Source organism: Syngnathus scovelli, unplaced genomic scaffold, assembly GCF_024217435.2.
Source record: "Syngnathus scovelli strain Florida unplaced genomic scaffold, RoL_Ssco_1.2 HiC_scaffold_30, whole genome shotgun sequence".
NCBI classification, from domain to species: domain Eukaryota; kingdom Metazoa; phylum Chordata; class Actinopteri; order Syngnathiformes; family Syngnathidae; genus Syngnathus; species Syngnathus scovelli.
Genome location: NW_026061392.1, coordinates 856,253 through 877,823, shown reverse-complemented (window position 1 = coordinate 877,823; position 21,571 = coordinate 856,253). Strand labels below are relative to the sequence as shown.

The 21,571-nt window shown below is 50.6% G+C and overlaps 1 non-coding gene and 2 pseudogenes across 1 annotated transcript; 1 reads left to right on the top strand and 2 right to left on the bottom strand.

The window, feature by feature from the left end:
- Positions 1-2,966: 2,966 nt before the first annotated feature.
- On the top strand, positions 2,967-3,174 carry LOC125966035 (U2 spliceosomal RNA; annotated as a pseudogene).
- Positions 3,175-7,792: 4,618 nt separating this feature from the next.
- Positions 7,793-7,877, bottom strand: LOC125966039 (U5 spliceosomal RNA; annotated as a pseudogene).
- Positions 7,878-9,178: 1,301 nt separating this feature from the next.
- Positions 9,179-9,344, bottom strand: LOC125966056 (U1 spliceosomal RNA). Its single transcript, XR_007480034.1, has one exon. It is a non-coding gene; the product is annotated as a U1 spliceosomal RNA (small nuclear RNA).
- Between the last annotated feature and the right edge of the window lie 12,227 nt (positions 9,345-21,571).

Genomic DNA, 21,571 nt, shown 5'->3' with positions numbered 1-21,571 from the left:
ACATACAGATCAGGGCTTGATGTGGAAAGCAGACCTCGATGAGTTGATTTTCAATAATGATACTGAAGACAACATACTGTCCGATTAAATTGGAACTATAGATAAAATGTAGCTCAAAAATAGGATGAGTTGCAGGATTTACGATATAAAACCGAGACCGCTGTTATTAGGAGAATTTGAAGTTTGGTAAATAAACGTTACCAGCAAATTGATGGAAGCAGCTACATTTGGAAATAGTCTTACAAGTTTGATGTCCCAGCCTGTCATTCTCAGTGTCAGAGTCCCTGAAACCCAATCCGAGACTTCGCCTGCAGCCGTGAACAACTACAAAATGGTGCCTGGCTCTGAAGCACCTTTGACCTTTGGCGAAGGACAAGAAAAGACTGCTGTTGTGCTTGGAGGAGGACAAGTACACTCCGGAGGACAGACAACATCCTCGGGGACGAGAAAAGACAGTGAAAAGCGGAGGAACTCACAATGATGAAAATTGACTCATTTGAACAATGGACTCATTCAAGAGTGATGGATGGGGTCGCTCTGAAGCAACAACAAAAGAACACCAACTTGAGAGGGTGAAGTGCGGCAAAAAGATATGGACTTGGAGTGTCCGACAACCAAATCGCACTCCTTGCTACGGCGTTCCCAAATTTGGTGAAGCTTGGTTCAAAGTGGAAGGGAGGTTCATTGTGCACTGAGTTTGACAGAACTGAGGAGATTTGATAAATAAATAAATAAAAATTTGAAAAATACGTAGGGCTACAGATTATAATCAGAGATTGAACAGATTTGGATAAAACAAATAGGCTAAAACGGTAGGAAACAAGAGCAAGATCTGATATTTTGGCTCATCAAGCTTAAAACGTAGAGGTCGAGTTATATAAATTCAATGACCCCCGCCTCCCCCGGGACGTGGGAAAAGCTCTGCCGGAGGTGGGAGTTGAAGCTCTTCCTGACAGGAGATTCTGCCAGACGTTCCCAGCAGACCCTCACAGAGTGTTTGGGTCTTCCAGGTCGGACCAGCATCTTCCCCCACCATCGGAGCCAACCCACCAACAGGTGGTGATCAGTTGACAGCTCCGCCCCTCTTTTCTCCCGAGTGTCCAAAACATGCGGCCGCAAATCTGATGACACAACTACAAAGTCCTGGTGCCATTGCCCACGTGAGCATTGAAGTCACCCAGTAGAACGATGGAGTCCCCAGAAGGAGCGCTCTCCAGCACTTCCTCCAGGGACTCCAAGAAGGGTGGGCATAGACACAAACAACAGTCAGGACCCGTCCCCCCACCTGAAGGCGGAGGGAAGCTACCCTCTCGTTCACCGGGGTGAACCCCAATGTGCAGACGCCCAGCCGGGGGGGCAATAAGTATACCCACCACATCTGCTCGACACATCTCACCGTGGGCAACTCCAGAGTGGAAGAGAGTCTAGCCCCTCTCGAGAGGGCTTCTACCGGAACCCAAACTGTGCGTGGAGGCTAGTCCGACTATATCTAGTCAGAATTTTTCTGCCTCGCACACCAGCTCGGGCTCCTTTCCAGCCAGAGAGGTGATATTCCATGTCCCAAGAGCTAGCTTCTGCAGCCGGGGATCAGACCGCCAAGGTCCCTGCCTTTGGCCACCGCCCAGCTCACACTGCACTCGACCCCTTTGGCCCCTCGCACAGGTGGTGAGCCCATGGGAAGGGGGACCAACGTTTCCTTTTCGGGTTGTGCCCGGCCGGGCCCCATGGGCGAAGGCCCGGCCACCAGACGCTCGCCTTCGAGCCCTGCCTCCAGGTGCAGCACAACCAACGTGTGGAAAAGATAATGCGCACGACATTTTTTCTCAAAAGCATGACTTGAAAGAAGGTCCAAACCAGACAAACAGCAGAGGATGGTTTTGATCTATCCACCTCTGGGTTATGGGCCCAGCACGCTCCCGCTGCGCCACTCTGCTGCTCAGTGCTAGCAATTCATCAAGTCCTCTAATCGGCTAACAAGCATTCGGTTCCAACTCGTAACTGGATTCTGACTGTCACTCATTACATTATGAACAAAGCTCAGTCGGGCAGCACTAACCTGGATGCTGGTGGAGAAACCAACTTTTTATCCACTTTCACATTTTATTAGAAATGTCAACAAAATTCAATGTTGAAACTGCAGTTGGTAGGTAGTGTCGCTGAAGCGCTGGATTTAGGCTCTCAGTCTCTACTAAGGCGTGCGTTCAAATCTTGTGTTAGTTCCGCTGTATTCTTCTGGCCTGACTCCTTTTGGCGCAGCCGTTGTACATATGATGACCCTGGAAAGTTCTTGGCAAATTCTCATTTGCCTTTCATGTTCATCGGGTCTACCATTTTAATAGGTATCTACACTGTGTATTTGGATAGAGACTGGTCAAAGGGGACACATATATGCCTCGTGAACTACTACATGCATTACTGCGGATGAAGAAGAGTGAACAAATAAGTCATCAGACAAGTTTGCCGATTTTTTAGTGCCCATTAGAGCAGCACTCTGTTCCGTACTGTAACCTGTTAGGTTTGTTCCCAGTTCTTTATCTTTAATGCTCGATATGCTAACAGTAATTACCAAGAGAAAGCCTTCACAGTTTAACTATTTAATGTATGCCAAAATGATTGATGCACAGCTGTGGAGCCCTTTCTGCGAGATGCAGAAGAAGGTTCCTCTCCCAGCGCCAAGGTTCCTGCTCTTATACTACTCTGGCCGCCTTCCTGCAAGGAGGCGACTGCCTAGCCTGTGTGATAATGTGTGACCTTGTCATCTTAACCGAGAGCGACTTCTACATATGTGCAAAGGGTTTCATAGAGTAGAGAAAGCTAATAAAGCAAGAGAAGTGTTACAGCGATATAATGGCATAGCTCAAGCTCCCTAGCTAATCACATGTGCCAAAGAGGCCTATTCTAACAAACCGTTGGTGAGAATGGGTAGACGGGGAAGCCTGTAAGCGAGTCCCTCACTCGCATACTCCATCGCTTCTCTGCCTTTTGGCTAAGATAAAGTGTAGTATCTGTTCTTGGGTTTGGGGGATTAAGAGAGCTGACCGTAGAAGAGAGAATTTTAACCATAAAAGTGGTGATTTTACCCTTGCTTTTACTAATCAGTTCTGTTTTCATCCCAGCAAGTAAGTTGCTTTTAGAATTGGACCGAGCCATTTTTTACTTCACCTGGAAATCCAAGTCAGAGGGACTGAAGAGGGACACCATGAAGAAAAAGAAAAAAAATAGAGGAGAAGGAGTCCCGAACTTAAAACTCTTCCTCGGAAGCAGATATGTTGCCCTGCACCTGCGAAGCGCGCTCGTTACACCAAATGCATCGAAAAGCCAAGCAATGACACGATTCTGGATGGGCTCATACTGTCACGGTTGGGTGGTGGAGCATGGAGCAGGACGACCAAGTGCAGCTCGGACCAGGGTTTATTGAAGCAACTCAAAATACAGACTCGGTAAACTGACATGACTTAAACAATAACTTGACTGACTGACCGGGACGTGGAACAAGAAGACAGCAGGACATGACGGCACCAAGACAGGACGACACACCGAACGACAGGAACCAAAACCAATGACCAAAACCAATGACCAAAACCAATGATCCGACAGGGAGAGAGGGGCAGACAGGACTTTTATACACGACAGGTAACGAGAGGCAGGTGGGAACAATCACACTGATCATGGGCACACAGGAGGGGAGGGGCGAGCACACAGACAGAAACCAAGACAGACACATAGTGGAGCAGGGCGAGACGTGACACATACCTCCGGAAACTAAAGCTAATACCCATCGACCAATGAATTCCTGTGTCTTTTAACGCGCCACCTTCTTATTTCTTCACCAAAAAGTTTTTGAAGAACTTTAAATTAGAGCAAGAAAATAGTGACATTTTAACAAGTCACAGATCTATGATCTCTGTCGTACAGCGGGAAGTGGTTTGTCCAGTGCTCGGACCCGCATTCGGCGAGCCCACAACAGTTTGGCACAACGTCAACCACCCCGCCCTCTCGAAACAAACTTGTTGGGACCTGTCGTGGATGGTGGCCCATGATGGCCTCCCAGTCAGGTCCGTTATGCACTCCCGGGGCATATCAGCGCTCTCAACGTGCCCCCGACCTGGCTGTGGCGCCCAGGAGTCAGTGTGGCACCTGCTCAGGTAGTTCATGGCTGCCGTATACCTGTGGGCGACCTGCAGTTCCCGGCAAGGGAAGTGTTGAATGCAGACATCAACATCTCAACAGACCCTTCGCACCCAGGTTGCAGCCTGTTTGAACTACTCCCCTCCGGACGCCGTTATAGAGCTCTGTACACTAAAACCAGCAGACACAGAGACAGCTTCTTCCCCCAGGCTGTCGCTCTGATGAACTCACACCACTCTTAGAGTCTCAGAGTCATTACTGTGCAATAACATCCCGCTTTCCACACCTTTTTTGTTTACACTGTTTGTACTATGTGTCCTCTCTGCATCCATTGCAGCCTGGTCATCCTCGAAGAGGGACCCTCCCATCTGTGGTCTCTTCTCAAGGTTTCTCATTTCCCCTAGCTGGAGTTATGAGTTTTTCCTTGCCCTCTTGGGAGTTTAAGATCAGTTTAAGATCAGGGGATGTTTGAGAATATCTTTCATTTTTCACATGTTGTTGTTAGTCACCTAAATGTTGAACAGAGGCTGTGATTTACCGAAGTCAAATTCCTTGTTTGGCACGCTCAAACATGGCGAATAAAAAACTCTTGAATCTTGAATCTTGAACCTTGTACTCTATGGGGTGAGCCCGTTGAAAATCAAGCAAGAAGACTTTACAAAGCAGTGGCTCACTTTTGCTGCCATCAAAGACGCCATGTGGACTTCCAGAAATTTGCTGGTAAGGAGGCACAGACAGACAAGGAAATGATGGAATTGGGCTAAAATGGTGCACGAAAACAGTGTGTATTCACCTTTATATTTTGCTTCATGTAGCCTTATCAAAATGAATAAAACTTCTCTCTGTATGTGCATTCACGTGTAACATTGAAGGAGGTAGATATTTTGTTTCAATATTTAAATAAATACCATCATTGTCTATTAAGACACTAAAAGTTGATGGAACATTTTTTGTAGGGCTGCTGTGTTTTAACAAGGAAAGACTCATGTGCTTATGGATGAAGACGACTTGTACTTGTGATTGTGCTTGTGAACAGTAAAGAGGAGTGCTTGTGCAATTGACAGGGTTGGTTATTGTTTTTTATTTAAAAACAATATTTTTTGCCAAATTACAATAGACTGGCATGTGCCAATTCAAATGGGTCCCACCAGAAGTTAAACTGCATTGATAAACGAAGCCCCTTCGTTAGTCATCACTTTACCGTGGAGGAGGGGTTTGCACGCCCCAATGATCCTAGCAGCCATCTTGTCTGGGGCTTCATGCCCCTGGTAGGGTCATCCATGGCAAACGGATCCTAGGTGAAGGGCCAGACAAAGCACGGCTCTCACAAGCCCCTTATGAAGAAAAACATAAATGGATTTTGTTTTCCCTCGCCCGGACGCGGGTCACCGGGCCCCACATCTGGAGCCAGGCGTGGAGGTGGGGCTCGAAGGCGAGCGTCTGGTGGCCAGGCCTTCGCCCACGGGGCCCGGCTGGGCACAGCCCGAAAAGGAAACATGGGTCCCCCTTCCCATGGGCTCACCACCTGCCGGAGGGGCCAAAGGGGTCGGGTGCAGTGCAAAATGGGCGGCGGAAAAAGGCAGGGACCTTGGCGGACCGATCCCTGGCTGCAGAAGCTGACTCTTGGGACATGGAATATCGCCTCTCTGACTGAAAAGGAGCCCGAGCTGGGCGTGGGAGGAGTTTGGCGAGGCCATGGAGAATGACTTCCGGATGGCTTCGAGGAAATTCTGGTCCACCATCCGGCGTCTCAGGAGGGGGAACCAGTGCACCGTCAACACTGTTTACACTGGAGATGACGTGCTGCTGACCTCGACACGGGACGTCGTGAGTCGGTGGGGAGAGTACTTTGAAGACCTCCTCAATTCCACCGACACGCCTTCCATTGTGGAAACAGGGCCTGGAGACTCTGAGGTGGACTCTCCAATCTCTGGGGTCGAACTCACTGAGGTAATCAAAAAAGTCCTCTGGGGCATGGCCCCGGGGGTGGATGAGATCCGCCCAGAGTTTTTAAAGGCTCTGGATGTTGTGGGACTATCATGGCTGACACGCCTCTACAGCATTGCGTGGACATCGGGGACGGTGCCTCTGGATTGGCAGACTGGGGTGGTGGTTCCCCTCTTTAAGACGGGAGACCGGAGGTTGTGTTCCAACTATAGGGGAATCACACTCCTCAGCCTCCCTGGTAAGGTCTATTCAGGGGTGCTGGAGATGATGGTCTGTCGGGAGGTCGAACCTCGGATTAAGGAGGAGCAGTGTGGCTTTTGTCCTGGCCATGGAACAGTGGACCAGCTCTACACCCTGGGCAGGATCCTCGAGGGGGCATGGGAGTTCGCCCAACCTGTCCACATGTGTTTTGTGGACTTGGAGAAGGGGTTCAATCGTGTCCTTCGGGAAGTTTTGTGGAGGGTGCTTCGGGAGTACGGGGTGCTGAGCCAACTGATAAGGGCGGTTTGGTCCCTGTATCACCAATACCAGAGTTTGGTCCGCATTTCTGGCAGTAAGTCAGATTCTTTCCCAGTGAGGGCTGGACTCTGCCAAGGCTGCCCTTTGTCACCGATTCTGTTCATAATGGTTATGGACAGAATTTCTACACGCAGCCAAGGCGTTGAGGGGGTCCAGTTCTGGGACCTCAGCATTGCGTCTCTGCTTTTTGCAGATGACGTGGTGCTGTTGGCTTCTTCAAGCCGTGATCTCCAGCTCTCACTGGGGTGGTTCGCAGCCGAGTGTGAAGTGGTCGGGATGAGGGTCAGCACCTCCAAATCCGAGGCCATGGTCCTCGGTCGGAAAAGGGTGGGATGCCCTCTCCGGATCGGGGATGAGATCCTGCCCCAAGTGGAGGAGTTCAAGTATCTTTGGGTCTTGTTCACGAGTGAGAGCAGGATGGAGCGCGAGATCGACAGGCGGTTTGGTGCAGCGTCGGCAGTAATGCGAACTCTGTACTAATCCGTCGTGGTGAAGAGAGAGCTGAGACAAAAGGCAAAGCTCTCAATTTACCGGTCGATCTACGCTCCTACCCTCAACTATGGTCACGAGCTTTGGGTCGTGACCGAAAGAACGAGATCCAGAATACAAGCGGCCGAAATGAGTTTCCTCTGCAGGGTGTCCGGGCTCTCCCTTGAGAAGCTTGGTCATCCGGGAGGGACTCGGAGTAGAGCCGCTGCTCTTCTACGGTGAGAGGAGCCAGATGAGGTGGCTCAGGCATCTCATCAGGATGCCTCCTGGACGCCTCCCTTTGGAAGTGTTCCGGACATGTCCCACCGGTAGGAGACCTCGCGGGCGATCCAGGACGTGCTGGAAAGACTATGTCTCTCGGCTGGCCTGGGAACGCCTTGGGATTCCCCGGGTTGAGTTGGATGAAGTGGCTGGGGAGAGGGAAGCCTGGGAGTCCCTCCTAAAGCTGTCTCCCCCTCGACCCAACCCGGATAAGCGGAATAGGATGGATAAATGGATGGATGATAAACGAGGTTTTAAACGTGATTGTCTGTCTGCACTCGGCATAATTTCTCTGTTTATGTGAACATGTTCACACGTGCCGGTATAAATTATGTGAACGTATGATTGTTGCACGGAGTATGATATAGGCGGCTATCCGTTGCAATATTGATATTCTTTCGCAGAGCATCAACAAATTGAGATATACTCTTATTGTTCCTCTCCACGGAAATGGTATACTCTTTATTGTTCCTCTCCACAGAAATCTTTAGTAAAAGGCGAAAGATTTATTCGATCTGAAGAGAAACGAGTGATCTGAAAATCTGAGTCAAAACGGGCCACCCCACTGCTGGTCTCACTAAATTCACAGGCGGTCTCACACTCAAATTGCAGCAACCATTCCTTCTAATACAAACAATAGAAGTTGATGGATTTACTATACTTACAAGGACTCAAGCAAAATAGAATGTTTAAACGAGTATTTTGTGTTCATTAATGTCTCACTTACTTTAAACATTGTTGGCGCACAGGATTGTAGGTATCTGATCGAACACTGATGGCGCTCGTTCTTTCAATTATATTGGGCGTCTATTTTGATTATTGATGGTAAAAACAGTTGTATGTCTTGGTACGTGTACTTTTGGTCTGAGAGAACGGGAAATGATCCCATCCCTGTGTTTTATTTGAAAATTTGTAATTTCATAACTTTATTCAACACAAATCGGGAAACAAAATACGATCGTAATTTCTCAAATGATTTTTCAAACTTCGGAAATGCTCTATGTCTCCCTTGTGTCGCAAATAATTGAGGCTTTTGACGTTGCTGGCATGGTTTGGAGTGTAATTCACCTCCACTGCGTTGGTGGCGTTTGATATTTGACATTAGAAAATATTTCTGTCATTTTACTTTAGAAAGTAAAAGTTGTTTTCTAGAAATCCATACTTGTGATGTATGAGGAACAACAATCGGGCGCATTCTTAAAAAGACAGACCTACAGCCGACAAAAAGGTTTTGATACGTTCATATCATATGACGAGTCAGGAACGTGGTAATTACATATTATTTTGCATTTGCTAATTTGGTGAATACAGTTTAACGAGCAAATGCACAGTGTTAGAGATTCGCTCAGTCCAACTTATTTTGCAAGAACCACACGGGAGACGAGTAAGTCCCTTTAGACACCTGCAGGTGGAGAGTCCATTCGTCGCTGTGCGTACAGCGATGTTCGAATGGAGGTCTGACTCTCGCCTCCTGCAAGAGCATTTTTATTAAGAGAAACAGGGTGGGGGTAAGAGTGGACTGAATAGAGAAAGCCCTTGACCTCTAGTCAAAACATAGCAAGGGGTGTTTTACGACTTTGTGTAGGATGGGACACGCTAGGTGATTTATCACAGGTTGCATTCCAACATAAGCATAAAACTAATCTAGCTAGGTTATTTATTACAGGCTGCATTCCAACATAATCATACGATAAGAATAATCTGGAGAACCCTGACACACAGTTCCAGAGTACAGTTAATTACATAATCAAAAGCGTTCAGTGTGTCACAGCATCGCAGACTTAAACTCCATGTGCATACTACTGCGCTTAATTTTTGTTTTCATCAGAAAGACCAGAGGAGAGCGCGAACACAGTCCCCCACTACCAGAAATAATGCAGTCAAGATTCACACAGTAGGGGAATTTGCAGAGGTCAGCACAACCGTAGTGCAATGGCTGAGCCTCACATGGGGTGAACCACCTTCTTGATCATGGGCCGACGTCTTTACCGCACACGCCATTTTCAGTCACGGGCTTAATTGCTAAAAACGTGTGGCACACATACACACTCAGTGGATGAAACAGGATTCGTAGAACTGTTTAAGTCAAAGTCAAAGTCAGCTTTATTGTCAATTTGTCCACATGCCGAAGACATACAAAGAAACCGAAATTTCGTTCCCCCCTATCCCATGGTGACAAGACATGGCCCACAACAGACAAACAAGTAAACAAGTATAACAAAAGCGTGCTGAATAAATAATGAATAAATAACACAACAAATAAATAAATAAATAAGAGGAGCAAAAAAAGGAGCAAGTGTGCGTACAGCAGACATTCCAGAAAATAGCGCAACAGTGCCACACGCTACGCAGAAGGGGGTAGCGAGTTCAGGGCCCTAACAGCCTGGAGAAAGAAGCTGTTGGCGAGTCTGGTGGTGCGGGAGCGCAGGCTCCTATACCTCTTCCCAGAGGGCAGAAGGTCAAACAAAGAGTGAGCCGGGTGACTCACATCTCTGGCAATCGAGGTTGCCTTGCGGGCGAGATGGGAGGTGTAAATGTCCTTCAGGGAGGGGAGCGAAGCACCAATAATCTTACCAGCCGTATTCACTATGCGCTGCAGGGCCTTCAAGTTCTGTTCAGTGCAGTTACCACCCCAGACAGCGATGCAACTGGTGAGGACGCTCTCAATGGTGCCACGGTAGAATGTAGACAGGACTGCCTGAGGAGCACATGCACGCCTGAGCTTCCGCAGGAAGTACAGGCGGCGCTGAGCTTTCTTTGCCAGTGACGAGGTGTTTGCGGACCAGGAGAGGTCCTCACTGATGTGCACCCCCAGGAACTTGGTGCAGCTCACCCACTCCACCACAGCACCGTCGATGATCAGCGGCAGGTGTGTTGTGTGACCCTTCCGGAAGTCAACAACGATTTCCTTGGTCTTATTGACGTTCAGCAGGAGGTTGTTGTCCCTGCACCACATGGTCAGAAGGTCAACTTCCGACCTGTACCGAGTCTCGTCGCCCTTCGTGATGAGACCCACCAGAGTCGTGTCGTCAGCAAACTTCACTATGCGGTTGTCGCTGTAGGTCGCAGTGCAGTCATGCGTCAGCAGGGTGAAGAGCAATGGACTAAGCACGCAGCCCTGGGGGCCCCCGTGCATGCATTGCCTTTTTTAACCTGAGAACCCTAAAACTGTATGAATTTGTATTTATTGAAAACGTCCAACATTACCACTGAATAATATTTTTTTTCCTGAACAAGTTTTGAAAATGACAAATATATCAAATAACAATAACATAAACAGTTCACCGCCACACAGCCCCAAGCACCGGCATCGACTTCCAGGCGTGTGGCAGCGTGGACTTCCATCCCTGGAGGTGGCACTTCCAGCCACAGAGGTCGAAGAGAGCTCCATAGAATAGGACCGGGTGTGCGTGAAACATATAATAGTTTTTCAAACCTTCTGTGTCACTCCAAATCATTAAATCCTTCAAACTAGTGGTAGAGTGTCCGCCCTGAGACTGGAAGGTTGTGGGTTCAAACCCCGGCCGGGTCATACCTATAAAAATGGGACCCATTGCCTCCCTGCTTGGCACTCAACATTAAGGGGTGGAATTGGGTGTTAGATCACCAAATGATTCCCGAGCGCGGCACCGCTGCTGCTCACTGCTCCCCTCTCCCCCAGGGGATGGATCAAAATCACACGGGGATGGGTTGAATGCAGAGGACAAATCTCACCACACCCAGATGTGTGTGTGATGATCATTGGGAAAAAAAAACTCTCTGTCCTCTGTGTCACTTACAAGCAAAGCCACTAAAGATGCCGGTAGTACATGGGGCCCTTCGTCATCTTCGTCATCCCGTGATCGAATCCTTTGTCCTTTAAGTAAACAACCGCCGCGCCGCTGATGTCACTTGCAGTTCAAACTACAGTAATCCCTTGCTACATCACGGTTCGTTTATCCATTTTTCGTTTTTTTTTTTATTTTGAAAATTTGTGACAAAAAATCACGTATAAGTTGCTCCTCAGTATAAGTCGCCCCCCCACCCAAACTATGAAAAGAAACGTGACTTATAGTCCAGAAAATACGGTAATGACAACACACAATACAACAAAACACAACACAACAATACTTACCTTTCCTTTAAAATCTTTTTCTCTACCTAACACAGACAGATAATGGGAGAATGTGTCACAATGTGAAGGAGATGTATTGGGTAATGCAGAAACAAAATAAAAACTATTATTTAATGTTAGACACATTATCCACTAGGCTACTTTCCTCTTGACATTCATTAAATTGACAACGAAGGGACTTGAACCCCTTAATCTTCTGATCCAGTCAGTTAACTCCACTTGAATCTAGGCTGTAGATTTACTGTATATGCTCAAAAATCATTGCACTGCTATCACTTGTCAGAATTTCCTGTATGGCTATCTGGCCTAATGGATAAGATTTCAAATCTAAACAGGTATTCATGTCTAGTGTATCATCAAATTGAAAGAGGAAAATATGTCACGGTCGGGTGTGGAGCATGGAGCAGGACGACCAAGTGCAGCCCGGACCAGGGTCCACCGAAGCAACTCAAAATACAGACTCGGTAAACTGACATGACCTAAACAATAACTTGACTGACCAGGACGTGAAACAAGAAGACAGCAGGACACGACGGCACCAAGACAGCACGCCAACACCGAACGACAGCAACCAAAACCAAAACCAATGATCCGACAGGGAGAGAGGGGCAGACAGGACTTTTATACACGACAGGTAACGAGAGGCAGGTGGGAACAATCACACTGATCATGGGCACACAGGAGGGGAGGGGCGAGCACACAGACAGAAACCAAGACAGACACATAGTGGAGCAGTTGGGGGCGAGACGTGACAGAACCCCCCCCACAAGGGACGTCTCCCGACGTCCCAAAAAAAAAAAAAACTAGGGGAACCGAACCGCGCCGCACTCGGGCGGCGACTTGGGGAACCGAACCGCGCCGCACTCGGGCGGCGACTTGGGGAACCGAACCGCGCCGCACTCGGGCGGCGACTTGGGGAACCGAACCGCGCCGCACTCGGGCGGCGACTTGGGGAACCGAACCGCACCGCACTCGGGCGGCGACTTGGGGAACCGAACCGCACCGCACTCGGGCGGCGACTTGGGGAACCGAACCGCACCGCACTCGGGCGGCGACTTGGGGAACCGAACCGCACTCGAGCGGTGACTTGGGGGAACCGAACCGCACTCTGGCGGCGACTTCGGGGAACAGATCCGCACTCTGGCGGCGACTGCGGGGACAGATCCGCACTCTGGCGGCGACTGCGGGGACAGATCCGCACTCTGGCGGTGACTGCGGGGACAGATCCGCACTCTGGCGGCGACTGCGGGGACAGATCCGCACTCTGGCGGCGACTGCGGGGACAGATCCGCACTCTGGCGGCGACTGCGGGGACAGATCCGCACTCTGGCGGCGACTGCGGGGACAGATCCGCACTCTGGCGGCGACTGCGGGGACAGAACCGCACTCGGGCGGTGACTGCGGGGACAGATCCGCACTCGGGCGGTGACTGCGGGGACAGATCCGCACTCTGGCGGTGACCTAGGGGACAGAGCCGCACTCTGGCGGTGACCTAGGGGACAGAGCCGCACTCTGGCGGTGACTTCGGGAACAGAACCGCGCTCGGGCGGCGACTTGGGGAACACAACAGCACACGGGCGGCGACTTGGGGAAACAGAACCGCACTCCGCGGAAACTCGGGGAAACACAACCGCACTGGGGCGGCGCCTTGGGAAGTCTGTACCGCGATCGGCGGCCACTCACAAAGTCCGTACAGTGATCGGCGACATTCGGAAGGCGGGGCTGTGCGCGGCGGCAAGAGCCATCACGCGCCGCAGCAGAGGGAGCGGAGCCAGGGACGATCGCGGGTCCGACGCAGCTGGCTTGGATGTCTGGCGACGTTCGCGGGTCCTGCGACGCTGGGGTGGAGCCCGATGGCGGCCGTGAGTCTGATGACGCCGGGGGGGCACTCCGATAGCGGCCGCGGGTCCGGTGTCGCGGCAGCGAAGTCCGACGACGGTCGCAGAGCTGATGGCGCCGGGGGGGAATTCCGATGGCGGCCGTGAGCCCGGCGTCGCTGGAGCAAGATCCGATGGCGGCTGCAAGCCCATGGCGCTGGAACATGCTCGGATGTGGATCGGGCGTCGCAGCGGGAGCTGGTGGTGAAGGGTGGTCCAAGCGCTGGCCGCTGTGATGGTCGGATCATTCTGTCACGGTCGGGTGTGGAGCATGGAGCAGGACGACCAAGTGCAGCCCGGACCAGGGTCCACCGAAGCAACTCAAAATACAGACTCGGTAAACTGACATGACCTAAACAATAACTTGACTGACCGGGACGTGAAACAAGAAGACAGCAGGACACGACGGCACCAAGACAGCACGCCAACACCGAACGACAGCAACCAAAACCAAAACCAATGATCCGACAGGGAGAGAGGGGCAGACAGGACTTTTATACACGACAGGTAACGAGAGGCAGGTGGGAACAATCACACTGATCATGGGCACACAGGAGGGGAGGGGCGAGCACACAGACAGAAACCAAGACAGACACATAGTGGAGCAGTTGGGGGCGAGACGTGACAAAATATAGGTAAACTGTTTTTGTGCTGTTTTGATCTTTGTTGTGGTGACCCCAAATGTCAGTGACAAAAGCCAAAAGAAAGAGGCACATTTTTCATCTGATGTACAATTTTTAATTTGTTTCTCTTGACTCCAGTTGAGCAACCTGTGCTTGCTGATATTCACAATCCCTGCTTACTTTGCTGCCCTACCCCTTAAAAGAAGAAAAAGTTATTTTAGTCTGAGCAACCTGCTCCCTACTGAAAATAGGGTTTTCAACTAAGGTTTCCAACTAGGACTAGGGTTTCCAACTAGGGCTAGAGTTAGGGTTAGGGGTAGTTTGGACTAGGTATATAAAAAGTCTGCCCCACCTGAGGACCGAACTCTTGACCTTTAGATTGTGAGACTGGCATGCTAGCACCTGCATTAATGAGGCTGTGCATTTACAGTTTTACAATTCTTTTTTACTGTAAAATTGATCCAACCACCGGCCATTTCAATCAAACTGAACTTCACAGAAAGATAAAGTGACTTTTAGTCTGAGCATTCTGAAACTAGGGTTTCCAACTCGGGTTAGGGAAGCCAACTAAGGTTTCAAATTGTGGCCAGGGTTTCCAACTGGGGCTTCCAACGAGGATGAGGGTTTCCAATTCGGGCTAGAGTTAGGACTATATAAAAGTGTGCCCTGTGTGAGGGTTGAATTTACGACCTCCAGATTATGAGACTGACACACTACCACTTCCGCGAACGAGGCTATGCATTTGCAATTTGTGCAATTGTTTTTTACTGTAAAATTGATTCAACCACCGCCCATTTTGATCAAACTTAACTAGGCTAGGGCTAGGATTTCCAACTAGGACTAGGGTTTACAGGTAGGGCTAGATTTAGGGTTGGAATATATATAAATCATGCACCGTGTGAGGATCAAACTCTCGACTTTCAGATTACGACACTGACGCGCTACCGCCTGCGCCAACGAGAATTTGTGGCACCTGTCTTAAAATTCTATTTTACTGTAAAATTGATTCAACCACCGGCCATTTCCATCAAACTGAACTTCATCAAAAGAAAAAGGTACTTCTGTCTGACCATTCTCAAAGTTGGGTTTCCAACTGGGGCTAGGGTTTCCAACAAGGGCTCGAGTTAGGGTTAGGACTAAATAAGACATAGCCCCATGTGAGGGTTGAACTCACGACTTTCAGTTTACTAGACTGACGCGCTACCGCCTGCGCTACCGAGGCCATGAATAGTTGGTTTTACAGAGCTATTTTACTGTAAAATTGATTCAACCACTGGCCATTTCAATTAAACTCAACTTCACAGACAGTAAACCTTATTCTATGTATTATTTATTATTCTTTTCTATACTGTCAGAAAGGTTTTGGTTTCTGATTTCTTTTTTGTTGTGCTGACTCCCCCCCAATCTCCATTTTCAGTGCAACAAAGTGACAAAAACCAAAAGAAAAAATGCTTTCTCTATTGCACACTAGAGCCAGCATTTCCAACTAGGGCTAGGGTTTCCAACTAGGGTTCCAACTCCGGGTAGGGTTTCAAACTAGGAATTCCAACTGGGGCAAGGGTTTCCAATTAGGGTTTCCAACTCGGGCTGGGGTTTCCAACTAGAGACAACATTGGACAGCTGCCACTTGTTGGGAACCTTTAAATGTTTAGTCTTATCAACGAATGTGTTTCAGAGGCCAGATTTAAAACGTGGCTTCTGGTTTTCGTGAACCAAACCCATTAAAAAAAGTGAAAGAATGAAACAGTTCTTAATAGGAGAAGCCTGGTTAGCTCAGGTGGTAGAGCATGCAAGTCTTAATCTCAGGGTTGTGGGTTCTATCCCCATATTGGGCAGCCCACACTTGTCGGGAACCTTTGATTCTTTAGTCTTATCAATAGATGTGTTTCAGAGGCCACACTTAAAACATTTCTCTATTTCCCCTAACCCATTCAAAAAAAATGAAAAAATGAAACAATTCCAAGGTCGAAAAGCCTGGTTAGCTCAGTGGGGAGAACATGCGACTCTTAAACTCAGGGCCGTGGGTTCGGTTCCCACATTGGGCATCCTTGCTTGTTGGGAACCGTTAAACAGTCTTATCAAGGCCACACTGAAAACATGGAGTATTTCACATGGCGATGTGGCCTAATGGATAAGGCACCTGACTTCGGATCAGACGATCCCTTTCATAGTCAATTTAACGTGTCATGCTTTGAAATCAAAAACTTGACTTCAGTCTGAACCAACTCTTGACTGATTGATTGAACTTTATTCATCCCACAGCAGGGAAATTCACTTGTCACAGCAGCGCATATCAGTGCAATAATAATACGAGTGCAAGAATAAAACAAGTGCCAGAATTACAAAAAAGGGTAAATAACAGACAAGGATAAACACAAGTGCTGCTAGTAGAGACGAAACACATTCATTTTATCAGGCGGCATGCATGTTGTAAAGTCTGACAGCAGAGGGAATGAAGGACCTGAGGAACCGTTCCTTCCTACACCGAGGGTGCAAAAGTCTGCCGCTAAAGGAGCTGCTCAGGAACCGCACACTCTCATGGAGGTGGTGAGAGGTGTTGTCCATGATGGATTTAAGCTTAATCAACGTCCTCCTCTCACCCACAACCTCAATGGAGTCCAGGGGACAGCCCAGAACAGAGCTCGCTCTTCTGAGCATCTTATTCAGTCCCCCCCTGTCCCGGTCACTACTGCCCCCACCCCAGCAGACCACAGCGTAGATGATGGCCGAGGCCACCATAGAGTCATAGAAGGTCCGGAGGAGAGCCCTGCACACACCGAAGGACCTCAGTCTCCTCAGCAGATGGAGGCGACTCTGGCCCTTTTTGTACAGGATATGGGTGTGATCAGTCCAGTCCAGTCCAGTTTGTTGTTAAGGCGAACACCCAGGAATTTGTAGTTCTCCACTACCTCACTGTCCGATCCCTGGATGTTCATTGGAGTGAAGATGGGTGCTGTCCTCCCGAAGCTCACAATCAACCCCTTCGTCTTGCTGGTGTTGTTCACCTGATGCTGGTTGAGCTCACACCAGCTGACAAAGTCCTTGATGACCAACCTATATTCCAGATCGTTCCCCTCTGCGACATTTCAAACAATGGCCATGTCGTCGGAGAACTTCTGGATTTGGCAGTGTGCGGTGTCGTGGGTAAAGTCTGACGTGAACAGGGTGAAAAGGAAAGGAGCACCCTACCCTGGGGGACACCAGTGCTGCAGTGCACCACGTCGGACTCACTGCGATGTAACCTCACAAACTGCGGCCGGTCGGTGAGGAAGTCCGTTGTCCATGCAGTCAGGCACTGGTCCACACCCGCCTTCTCCATCTTCACCCTAAGCAGTGACGGCTGGATGGTGTTAAAAGCGCTGAAGAAAACAAAGAACATGATCTTCCCAGTGCTCCTGTTGTCCTCCAGGTGAAGCAGTGTTCTGTGCAGTAAATAAATCAATGCATTGTCCACCCCAACACCAGGCAGGTAAGCAAACTGCAGGGGGTCCAGCTGCGCTCCCACTAGTGAACGCAGGTGACCCAGGATGATCCTCTTCATAGTCTTCATCAGGTGGGAAGTCAAGGCAATAGGCCTGAAGTGGTTAGGCTCCTTGGGGCATGGCACCTTTGGTACAGGGACCACGCAGGAGGTCTTCCACAGTACTGGGACCTTGTTCAGGCTCAGGCTTAGGTTGAACAGGTACCTGACCACACCACTCAGCTGGTCCGCACAATCCCTGAGCAGTCTCGGCCAGATGCCGTCTGGGCCCGGGGTCTTCCCTGCTTTGATCTTTCTGAAGTGAACCTGAAGATCTGTAAAGAAGAGGGGGATGTCGGAAGACCGGGGTGATGGAGTGGAGACAGGAGACAGAAGAGTGACTCCGGGGGAGGGGGTTGGTGAGCTGGCGGGGGGGCTGGAGTGTCGAAGGTGGTAGAAAAAGATGCGGAGCGAGGTGAAGGGGTGGGGGGGAGGCGGAATCAAATCTGTTGAAGAACAGATTGAGTTCATGCACCTGTTGGATTTTGTCCACAATTTAGGGAGTGCACTATCTGCGCCTCACGGCAAAAGTCATTGCCAATCACCAGTTATCCAATTTACTCACTGTGTGCTCGTTTGATTTCTTCAGATTTAGGAAAATGCTAAGACACTGAAGCAGAAATTAGACTTACACAGGTTGGTTGAGTTCAATCACAATTCTTGTTCAGAAAGCTCTGTCTTCAGGAAAGTACAATACAGCGCTGGGCCTTTCAAGAGCGCAAAGTCTCCATTCAGAAAAGGCCACCTTCAAGGTTCTTTGGTCAGCTTATATTCAGTCGGCCAGTGTGGGCCGAGTTTGATGGGTGATGAGTCTTTGGGGTGGGGCAAGTTCACAGGAGAGTTTGATTCCATGGGAGTGGGTGCTGGTTCGGTGAGAGCTGGTTCCGTGGGGTTGGGTGCTGATTATGGGAGATTCGATTTGTGGGGGCTGTTGTTGTCCTTTCCGTCTTTCAGCCTTGACGATCGTCTTTGGCTTGGCTGTCTCCCTCTGGCACCTGCTGGTTTTATCTCCAAGTGACCTTCCTGTAAACATTCTTGCACATATACTGTTCCACCTCATCCATTCATCATTCTTTCAATTTTGTCATTTTGTACGGAATTATGTGAGCTTTTGGCTGTGACATCATCTACCTATTTATTAATGTTCCCTGACCATGCAAAGTTTGTACTCACCACTTACCATGTTTTTGTTTGTTTGTTCTTTTGATCTCCATGTACTTGCTTACGTCATCATATTCTTAGTTTAATCATGCTTTCAACCATATCTTTTCTTTGTTAGGCAAAATATTTCCCTCTGTCCAGAACGTTCAGTAGTAATCGAAAACTGGTGTCTAGAATTAGTCAAAACATAAGATACAATCAAGTACTGAACATTTTTAGACGACTTTGGCAGTGTCCGTGATTTAGAAAATCATCAGGCATGCATTGAACAGTTCCTTAAGGGTCATTAAGCTATTCAGGCAATATATCAAAAAACATTTGTTATTTCAAAGTGCTCAGAAATATATATATCAGATCATAAAGTTATAAAAACCTTTCTCATTACCACTTATCAAAAATGTCTAGTTATGTCTGTAAGGGAACGGACAGTACAGCCAAGTGCGTAGCGACGGACTTTATTGGAGAAGGGGATGATGGGAACAGCGGGCGCTGGAGCGGCGATCGGGCTGGAGAGGACAAACGATTCTGCGGGGGTTCCAAGTAGTCAAGCGGGTCCGTAGCTTCGGGACTGATGAGCAAGGCAGCATCAAGGGACAGACTGACACTCAGGTCTGCGCTGGCGGCGCTGATATAGTGCTGTCCATGAGCCCGTGGCAGGTGACGGCGATTCCATTGACAGGGGGGCGTGGTCCTGTCGCCGGTGGCACCAGCACGTGACAGAACCCCCCCCACAAGGGACGGCTCCCGACGTCCCCAGGAACCAAAAACAAAAAAAAAAAAACAAAAAAGGAAGGCAATTCCCCGGGCGACCAGGTGGGGGGGTCAGCACACCGCCGAAACGGGAGCAGAAGACCCCGGTACCGGCGGGCAAGACCTCCCCTCGTCCCTCCTCGGGCGCCCGCGCCGAGGACCCGGTTGGTCCGGATGGCAGCGATGGAACTCCGTGATGAGCGAACGGTCGAGTATCCAGCGGCTCGGAACCCAGGAGCGGTGTGCGTCGTCATAACCCTCCCAGTCCACGAGGTATTGGAGACCACGACCGCGCCGCCGCGATCGGAGCAGGGAGCGGACAGCGTAAGCCGGGCCCCCCTCAACGAGCTGGGGCGGCGGCGGCGGAACGGGCGCCGGCGCCAACGCGCTCTCATGGATGGGCCGCACACGGGACACGTGGAACGTGGGGTGAACCTTCAGGGACTCTGGAAGGAGAAGACGGACTGCGGCCGGGCCAATCACCTTCTGAATAGGGAACGGTCCAACAAAGCGGGGCGCCAGTTTGCGGGATCCTGCTCGCAGCGGCAAATCCCGCGTCGAGAGCCACACACGCTGCCCCACTCTGTACTCCGGAGCCGGTGTCCGGTGCTTGTTCGCCTGGCGGGCGTAGCCTGAAACAGAGCGGAGAAGAGTGACCCGGGCCCTCGCCCAGGCGCGATGACAACGGCGGACACAAGCCTGGGCCGACGGGCACGCCGCACCACGCTCCTGGTGGGCGAACAAGGGTGGCTGGTACCCGAAGACGCAGTGGAAAGGCGAAAGTCCAGTAGCCGAGCTGGGGAGGGAATTGTGAGCGTACTCTACCCAGGGAAGCTGTTGGACCCACCCGCGCTGGTCCCCGGCGGCCATGCATCGGAGAGACCTGCCCAGTTCCTGGTTCAGGCGCTCCGCTTGACCGTTGGACTGAGGGTGAAACCCCGAGGAGAGGCTGGCCGTGGCGCCGAGGAGTCGGCAGAACTCCGTCCAGAAGGTGGAAGCGAATTGAGGTCCTCGGTCTGACACGATGTCCTGTGGGAGACCGTGGTGGCGAAACACCTCCCGCACCATGATGGACGCCGTCTGCTTCGCAGATGGGAGCTTAGGCAGAGGGATGAAATGCGTCATTTTGCTAAAACGGTCCACCACCGTGAGGACCACCGTGTTTCCCTCAGAGGGGGGGAGGCCCGTGACAAAGTCGATCGACAGGTGAGACCAGGGACGCTGGGGGACCGGCAAGGGTTGAAGCAGCCCGGCCGGAGGACGAGTAGACGTCTTGTAGCGGTTACAAATTGAGCAGGCTCTGACGTAATCGCTGGTGTCCACTTGCCAGGTGGGCCACCAGAAACGCTGTGCCACCACGTACCTCGTGCGTGCCGCGCCGGGATGACAGGCCAGGCGTGAGTCGTGCGCCCATTGCAGCACGGACGACCGCAGACCTTCAGGGACGAACAGGCGACCCTCCGGGCAGTTGCTGGGGCCGGGTTGATCGCGTGATGCGGCTTCCACTTGGCGTTCGATCTCCCATGTAAGAGCCGCCACCCGAACTGAGCTCGGGAGGATAGTGGGAGGCGGACCCTGTCCCTCCTCCCCCCCAGGAAACAAACGCGACAGGGCGTCCGCCTTCGCGTTACGGGAACCCGGTCTATAGGAAAGAGAGAACTCAAACCGGTCAAAGAACAGAGCCCACCGTGCTTGTCTTGCGTTCAGCCTCTTGGCCGATCGCAGATACTCCAAGTTGCGGTGGTCGGTCCAGACGATGAACGGAGTGGTGGCGCCCTCCAGCCAATGCCGCCACTCCTCCAAGGCCAACTTGACGGCGAGGAGCTCCCGATTCCCGATGTCATAGTTTCGTTCCGAGGCCGACAGACGGCGAGAAAAGAAGGCGCACGGGTGGAGGCGATCGTCTTGGTGGCTACGTTGAGACAGCACCGCCCCGACACCCACGTTCGAGGCGTCCACCTCTACCACGAACTGTCTGTCGGGATCGGGAACCCTGAGGATGGGAGCGGATGTGAACCTCCTCTTAAGCTCCTGAAATGCCCGTTCTGCCCGTTCCGTCCATTTGTACGGGGAGGCGGGGCTGGTAAGGGAGGTGAGGGGCGCGGCCACTGTGCTGTATCCACGGATAAAACGGCGATAAAAGTTCGCGAACCCTAAGAACTGTTGCAGTCGCTTGCGTGTT